We start from the raw sequence: 7,928 nt of genomic DNA on the forward strand, positions 1-7,928 counted from the left end.
TGCGGCGAAGCCGCCCTCCCACGGTGAACGGCGAAGCCGTACCGAGGAACAAGCGGGTCTCCGTCACAGGGCTACCTCGATATCTGGGCGGCGAAGCCGACCCCTGACGAGGAACGGCGAAGCCGTTCCGAGACGCCGCGGGTGGGACGGCGAAGCCGTCCGGTGGGGGCAGCCGGCGAAGCCGGATGCGGGGGGGTTTTAGGGGGCGTAGCCCCCTAACGAGCGCGCGCAGCGCGGCGAGTCTATAATATATACAACCCGATGTGTGACAGATAGCACACTCACTGATTCACTCACTCATTCACGTATACAAATTCCCGACCACTTCGGGACGTGCTGGGAAGACGAAATTTTTACAGGTCGTGGAGAAAAAATATTCATCGGGGGGAAAAGTCCGAAAACTCGAAAAAGTCGATCGGTTTTCGAGATATATCGATCCGAATTAACATTGGAGCCTTATGGGACTAAAACATATTCCATTATTTGCCTACTTGAAAATGTCACGGGAACATGAAATTTCACTGACGGAAACTAGATTTTTTGGCCGATTTTTTGATGTGAAACATTTTGCCATATTTTGTTTATAAGTATTTTTTATAATTTTTTTAAATTTCCAATGCTTTTCTTATGGGCCTATCTTTGGATTTTTTTAAAACCAACTTATAATCGTTGAAGGAATAAGTCCTTAACGTATGATATACTAGATTTTTTGGTTGATTTTTTGGCGTGGTCGCCTTTGCAATGTTTTGTTTAAAAGTATTTTTTTTAACAATTTAAAATTTCCAATGCTTTTCTTACGGGCCGAATTTCTGAATTTTTTTCACCAATTTGCAATAATCGTAGGACAAATTCACTTAAATGCAAGATACTAGATTTTTTATTCAATTTTTCGGCTGTCTTCATGTATCCAAACGACGAAAGAATTTCGAGTTATTAACGATTATGTATTTCCATTGAAATTGCGACTCCTACAACGTTTGGTAACTTACAACACATCCGCCGTGAAGTTTGCATTCCCTCAACACACGATTTTAAATTTTTCCGAATTTTTTTTTACCACTTCCCGACGTGGTACGGACACCAAATTCAGGTGATTGACGTATTTCTCGTGCCCCTACGCGCCGCTACCAGGAGAACGCAGAATATTAAATTTTAAGGGGTGACACCGTCGAAAAAGCATGCTTACACTACAGCTACAGAGCCGAAAATTTTAACCAAGGTAAACGATGCCGCGTTATACAGACCAAGCACTTTAGATCCCCCGAAAATCCCCTGTGAACCCCCCAAAAAAATAAAAATTACTTAATAAGTCGTATATTTCGTGTACCATTCATCCCAGTTGTATCGTTTTTATTGATTCCGAATGGGAATCGTGTCGGCTATATTTACGCGTCATGTTCAATTATCCTGCCCAAATTACACACCCGAAATAAAACTTCAAATTTTTAAATGTACATTTCTTAACAAAATAGTAGAGTAATAAAAGGGGTTCCAGGACAAGGACACATAAAACCGATTTTTTTTAACCACTTCCCCATAAGGTACGGCTACGAAATTCACATTAATTATGCCTTATTTCAGCGCCTATGCACCGCTATGTGGAGAACACATAATTGGTAATCTAGATCGCTGGAATTTTTACTGTAGGTAGACAAAGACCTTTTATGCAAGACAACTTCTCGATATTTCACGTGGCTTCCAAGAAGACCAGGGAAAAAATTATTTTTTTTCTGTGAATAGCATGTTCTTCGGTGTTTTCGCATATTTTAGCAGTAACTCCCTTCTCCTATGACTCATCGCTAAGGAATTTATTTGGATGATTGCGACCGTTGTCAGTATACTCATAAAAACCCCTGGAAACCCCCCGGACCCCCTTCGAAACATCGTCATAAGCTAAAATGTCACAATCACGGCTAGCATGCGTCTACATTCAGCCACATTCTCCCCCGGCAGCCTTTGTAAACGATCGGGGAAAGCTGGTAGTACGCATTGCTCTGTGAGGAGTGAAACCCTCGCCGGCGAAGCTGCCCCCGCCCCAGGAACGACGGAGACATTCCGAGGAGTCAGAGGCGCGGAAAACCTCCGAGAACCCTCGGGCGGCAAATCCGCTCCAACACGTGGAGCGGCCGAATGGGAGTTTTACGAGGGGGGAGGGCGCCGATAACCCTTGGGCGGCGAAGCCGCCCAAAGACGAGGAACGGCGAAGCCGTTCCGAGGAGTCGACGGTTCGGGGGGACACAGTAAAACTTGGGCGGCGAAGCCGCCCCATCACGCGGAAGGGCGATGCCGTTCCCAGGAGTCGACGCCTCGGGGGGACACGGGTAAACCTTGGGCGGCGAAGGCGCCCCATCACCAGGAAGCTTACGGGGGGAGGGCGCCGATAACCCTTGGGCGGCGAAGCCGCCCACAGACGAGGAAAGGCGAAGCCGTTCCGAGGAGTCGACGGCTCGGGGGGACACAGTAAACCTTGGGCGGCGAAGCCGCCTTATCACGCGGAAGGGCGACGCCGTTCCCAGGAGTCGACGCCTCGGGGGAACACGGGTAAACCCTGGGCGGCGAACCCGCCCCATTACGAGGAAGCTAACGAGGGAGGGCGCCGATAACCCTTGGGCGGCGAAGCCGCCCTCACGCGAGGAACGGCGCAGCCGTTCCGAGGAGGCGATGGCTCGGGGAAATAGGTAAACCTCGGGAGGCGAAGCCGCCCCATTACGACGAGATAACCCTTGGGCGGTGAAGCCGCCCACAGGCGAGGAACGGCGCAGCCGTTCCGAGTTGTCGAAGGCGCGGGGGAACACCGGTAAACCTTGGGCGGCGAAGCCGCCCCGCCACGAAGAAGTGCGATGCCGTTCCCAGGAGTCCACGCCTCGGGGGGACTCGGGTAACCCATGGGCGGCGAAGCCGCCTTAACACGATGAACGGCGAAGCCGTTCCGAGGTACTAGCTGGTGTCTGTTGGAGGGCTGCCTCAATATATGGGCAGCGAAGCCGACCCACAACGAGAAACGGCGAAGCCGTTCCAAGGAGTCCCGGGTGGGACGGCGAAGCCGTCCGGTGGGGGCGGCGAGGAACGGCGCCGCCGTTCCGAGTTGTCGCAGTCTCGGGGGAACACCGGTAAACCTTGGGCGGCGAAGCCGCCCCGGCACGAGGAAGGGCGATGCCGTTCCCAGGAGTCCACGCCTCGGGGGGACTCGGGTAACCCATGTGCGGCGAAGCCGCCCTCCCACGGTGAACGGCGAAGCCGTACCGAGGAACAAGCGGGTCTCCGTCACAGGGCTACCTCGATATCTGGGCGGCGAAGCCGACCCCTGACGAGGAACGGCGAAGCCGTTCCGAGACGCCGCGGGTGGGACGGCGAAGCCGTCCGGTGGGGGCAGCCGGCGAAGCCGGATGCGGGGGGGTTTTAGGGGGCGTAGCCCCCTAACGAGCGCGCGCAGCGCGGCGAGTCTCTTATATATACAGCCGGATGTGTGACATACTCACTCACTCATGGATACAAATTCACAGCCAAAACTGTGATAGATGTGGATTTTTGACTTATTGGACGTAAAAGTGAAAAAAAATTCATCGGGAGGAAAAATCTGAAAACTCGAAAAAGTCGATTAGTTTTCGAGATATATCGACTTGAATTAACATGGGAGCCTTATGGGACTAAAACTTTTTTGCTTTTATTTCGTACTTTGAAACGTGGTAGGAACGTGATATTCAATGGACATAAACTAGATTTTATTATTGATTTTTTGGTATGGTTGTCAAAACGGTGTATTTATATTTACTATTTTTTATCATTTTTTTTAAAATTTCCAATGCTTTTCTTACGGGACTAACTTTGGAATTTTTTTTGACCAACTTGCAATAATCTTAGGACAAATTCCTTGAAATGCAAGATACAAGATTTTTTGCTTGATTTTTCGGCTATCTTGGAATATTCACAAGTCGAAAGAATTCCGAGGAATAAACGATTTTCGATTTTCCATTGTCGAGGAGACGAATATTAAATTTCGGATTTCGGCTTTGAGACTTCGGCATATGAAAATTTGAAATCTCCGTGAAAACCCTTAGAGGGTACTCCGTACCCTCACGCCCTACCCTGTTTTTCCGATAACCCTCTTGGTTAATTCATAATAAAATTCCGAAAAATATCCTGCACGTGAGAAAATCATTGTCGCCATTATTTTGTGAAGCACACGATCTTGAATAACTTGGCAACCGTTCAAGTTAGAGGAATGAAATTTTCAGGGTAATACTACTATCAAAAAAGACAACTTTTGAAATGATAACCATTCCACTCGATCGATTCATGTGAGAGTTATATCGATACCAATCTCCTTGGATACGCTTTATTCGCTAATAACTTTCTCGTTATTCAAAGTATGAATACGAAATTCAAATGTAATACTAAAGTTGACGTGCTTAATCTGCCAAAAGTTAAATCAAGCGGATCGAATAATTAGAAGCGAAGTTATAATCGATCCAATGGTGCATTCGATATATGTCTTTTTCAGACTTGTTTACATAGTTACGGGGATAAAATTTTTAATTATTTGCTTGGACAGCAACGTACTATACGTACATGTAAAATATTTTGTTGAGTAATGATTCCTTTGGAAGATATATCTAAATGAAATAATTTCGATAGGTCTAATTTTCTCCTTTGTTATTGACCGTAGATGTCCGAAATTTTTAGGATAGTACGTGATTGGTGATATAAGATTTCTGTTATATTTTGGTCTCCATGGCAACCAAAGTTTCAACTTTATGCCGAAATATATTTTCAATGTAAAGTAAATGGGGATATATCTAAATCGTTTTATACAAGTTTCCTCACAAGCACACGATCTTGAATAACTTGGCAACCGTTCAAGTTAGATGAATGAAATTTTCAGGGTAATACTATAATAAAAAAGGACAACTTTTTCAATGATAACCATTCCACTCGATCGATTCATGTGAGAGTTATATCGATGATAATCTCCTTGGATACGCTTTATTCGCTAATAACCTTCTCGTTATTCAAAGTATGAATACGAAATTCAAATGTAATACTAAAGTTGACGTGCTTAATCTGCCAAAAGTTAAATCAAGCGGATCGAATAATTAGAAGTGAAGTTATAATCGATCCAATGGTGCATTCGATATATGTCTTTTTCAGACTTGTTTACATAGATACGGAGATAAAATTTTTAATTATTTGCTTGGACAGCAACGTACTATACGTACATGTAAAATATTTTGTTGAGTAATGATTCCTTTGGAAGATATATCGAAATGAAATAATTTCGATAGGTCTAATTTTCTCCTTTGTTATTGACCGTAGATGTCCGAAATTTTTAGGATAGTACGTGATTGGTAATATAAGATTTCTGTTATATTTTGGTCTCCATGGCAACCATAGTTTCAACTTTATGCCGAAATATATTTTCAATGTAAAGTAAATGGGGATATATCTAAATCGTTTTATACAAGTTTCCTCACAAGCACACGATCTTGAATAACTTGGCAACCGTTCAAGTTAGATGAATGAAATTTTCAGGGTAATACTATAATAAAAAAGGACAACTTTTTCAATTATAACCATTCCACTCGATCGATTCATGTGAGAGTTATATCGATGATAATCTCCTTGGATACGCTTTATTCGCTAATAACCTTCTCGTTATTCAAAGTATGAATACGAAATTCAAATGTAATACTAAAGTTGACGTGCTTAATCTGCCAAAAGTTAAATCAAGCGGATCGAATAATTAGAAGTGAAGTTATAATCGATCCAATGGTGCATTCGATATATGTCTTTTTCAGACTTGTTTACATAGATACGGAGATAAAATTTTTAATTATTTGCTTGGACAGCAACGTACTATACGTACATGTAAAATATTTTGTTGAGTAATGATTCCTTTGGAAGATATATCGAAATGAAATAATTTCGATAGGTCTAATTTTCTCCTTTGTTATTGACCGTAGATGTCCGAAATTTTTAGGATAGTACGTGATTGGTAATATAAGATTTCTGTTATATTTTGGTCTCCATGGCAACCATAGTTTCAACTTTATGCCGAAATATATTTTCAATGTAAAGTAAATGGGGATATATCTAAATCGTTTTATACAAGTTTCCTCACAAGCACACGATCTTGAATAACTTGGCAACCGTTCAAGTTAGATGAATGAAATTTTCAGGGTAATACTATAATAAAAAAGGACAACTTTTTCAATTATAACCATTCCACTCGATCGATTCATGTGAGAGTTATATCGATGATAATCTCCTTGGATACGCTTTATTCGCTAATAACCTTCTCGTTATTCAAAGTATGAATACGAAATTCAAATGTAATACTAAAGTTGACGTGCTTAATCTGCCAAAAGTTAAATCAAGCGGATCGAATAATTAGAAGCGAAGTTATAATCGATCCAATGGTGCATTCGATATATGTCTTTTTCAGACTTGTTTACATAGATACGGGGATAAAATTTTTAATTATTTGCTTGGACAGCAACGTACTATACGTACATGTAAAATATTTTGTTGAGTAATGATTCCTTTGGAAGATATATCGAAATGAAATAATTTCGATAGGTCTAATTTTCTCCTTTGTTATTGACCGTAGATGTCCGAAATTTTTAGGATAGTACGTGATTGGTGATATAAGATTTCTGTTATATATTGGTCTCCATGGCAACCATAGTTTCAACTTTATGCCGAAATATATTTTCAATGTAAAGTAAATGGGGATATATCTAAATCGTTTTATACAAGTTTCCTCACAAGCACACGATCTTGAATAACTTGGCAACCGTTCAAGTTAGATGAATGAAATTTTCAGGGTAATACTATAATCAAAAAGGACACTTTTTTCAATGATAACCATTCCACTCGATCGATTCATGTGAGAGTTATATCGATAACAATCTTCTTGGTTACGCTTTCTTCGCTAATAACTTTTTTGTTATTCATGGTATGAATATAAAATAAAAATACAATACTAAAATTGACGTTTTTAATCAGACAAAAGTTAAATCAAGCGGATCAAATAATTAGAGGCGAAGGTATTAGCTATCAAAGTGTGCATTCGATACATGTCTTTTTCAACTTATTTACATAGATACGGGGATAAAATTTTTAATTATTCGCTTATACAGCCACGTTCTATACTCACAAGTGAAATATTTCGATGAGTAATGATTCATAATGAAGATATATCGAAATAAAATAATATCGATAGGTCTCATTCTATCCTTTGTTATTGGGCGTGCCATTTTGAAATTTTTATGATAGAACGTGAATTGTGATATAAGATTTCTGTTATCTTTTTCCAATATCTAAGCCACAAACAGACGTATTTTGGTCCTTTTTATTGACATAGCGAATGCCAATCTAATTAGAAATTGAACCCATATGTATTCAATTGGCACATCTGTCGGAATAATAGGGATTCGTGGTAGTAAAAAATCTCCTTGGAACTTCCAGGAAATCATGAGCCCAAGAAGGTCAATAAGAAACCAATCTAGTCTTCTTTACTGGAAAATTTCATATCTCCCTATCCCCGCGACGTAATATCAGGTTTAGGATAACGAATATTTGCATTTATATATGCTCATAATGAACGACTGATGACCGCTAGCAGTACACCCATATAAACCCCAGGCATCCCCCTGAAACCCCTAAAAAATGTTAAATGTGATATTTACTCTCCTTTATAGGACATTCTGGCCGACATTACGCCGCATTGCCCGTCCCCTCACAGTTCTAGATATGGAATATTTGCTAACAGCGGGCCACTGTAAACCATGCGGGAAAAAAAAACCTGAAAACACTCGATCACCTCCGGGACCTTCCAGAAAAATAAAATTTATTAAGTTCTCCTTTCCGGGTAGTTTTCGTCACCATTCAGGCCGTGTTCCTCAAACCTTCGAGTTATTAGAACCCAC

Source organism: Ischnura elegans, chromosome 11 (genome assembly GCF_921293095.1).
Source record: "Ischnura elegans chromosome 11, ioIscEleg1.1, whole genome shotgun sequence".
NCBI lineage: Eukaryota > Metazoa > Arthropoda > Insecta > Odonata > Coenagrionidae > Ischnura > Ischnura elegans.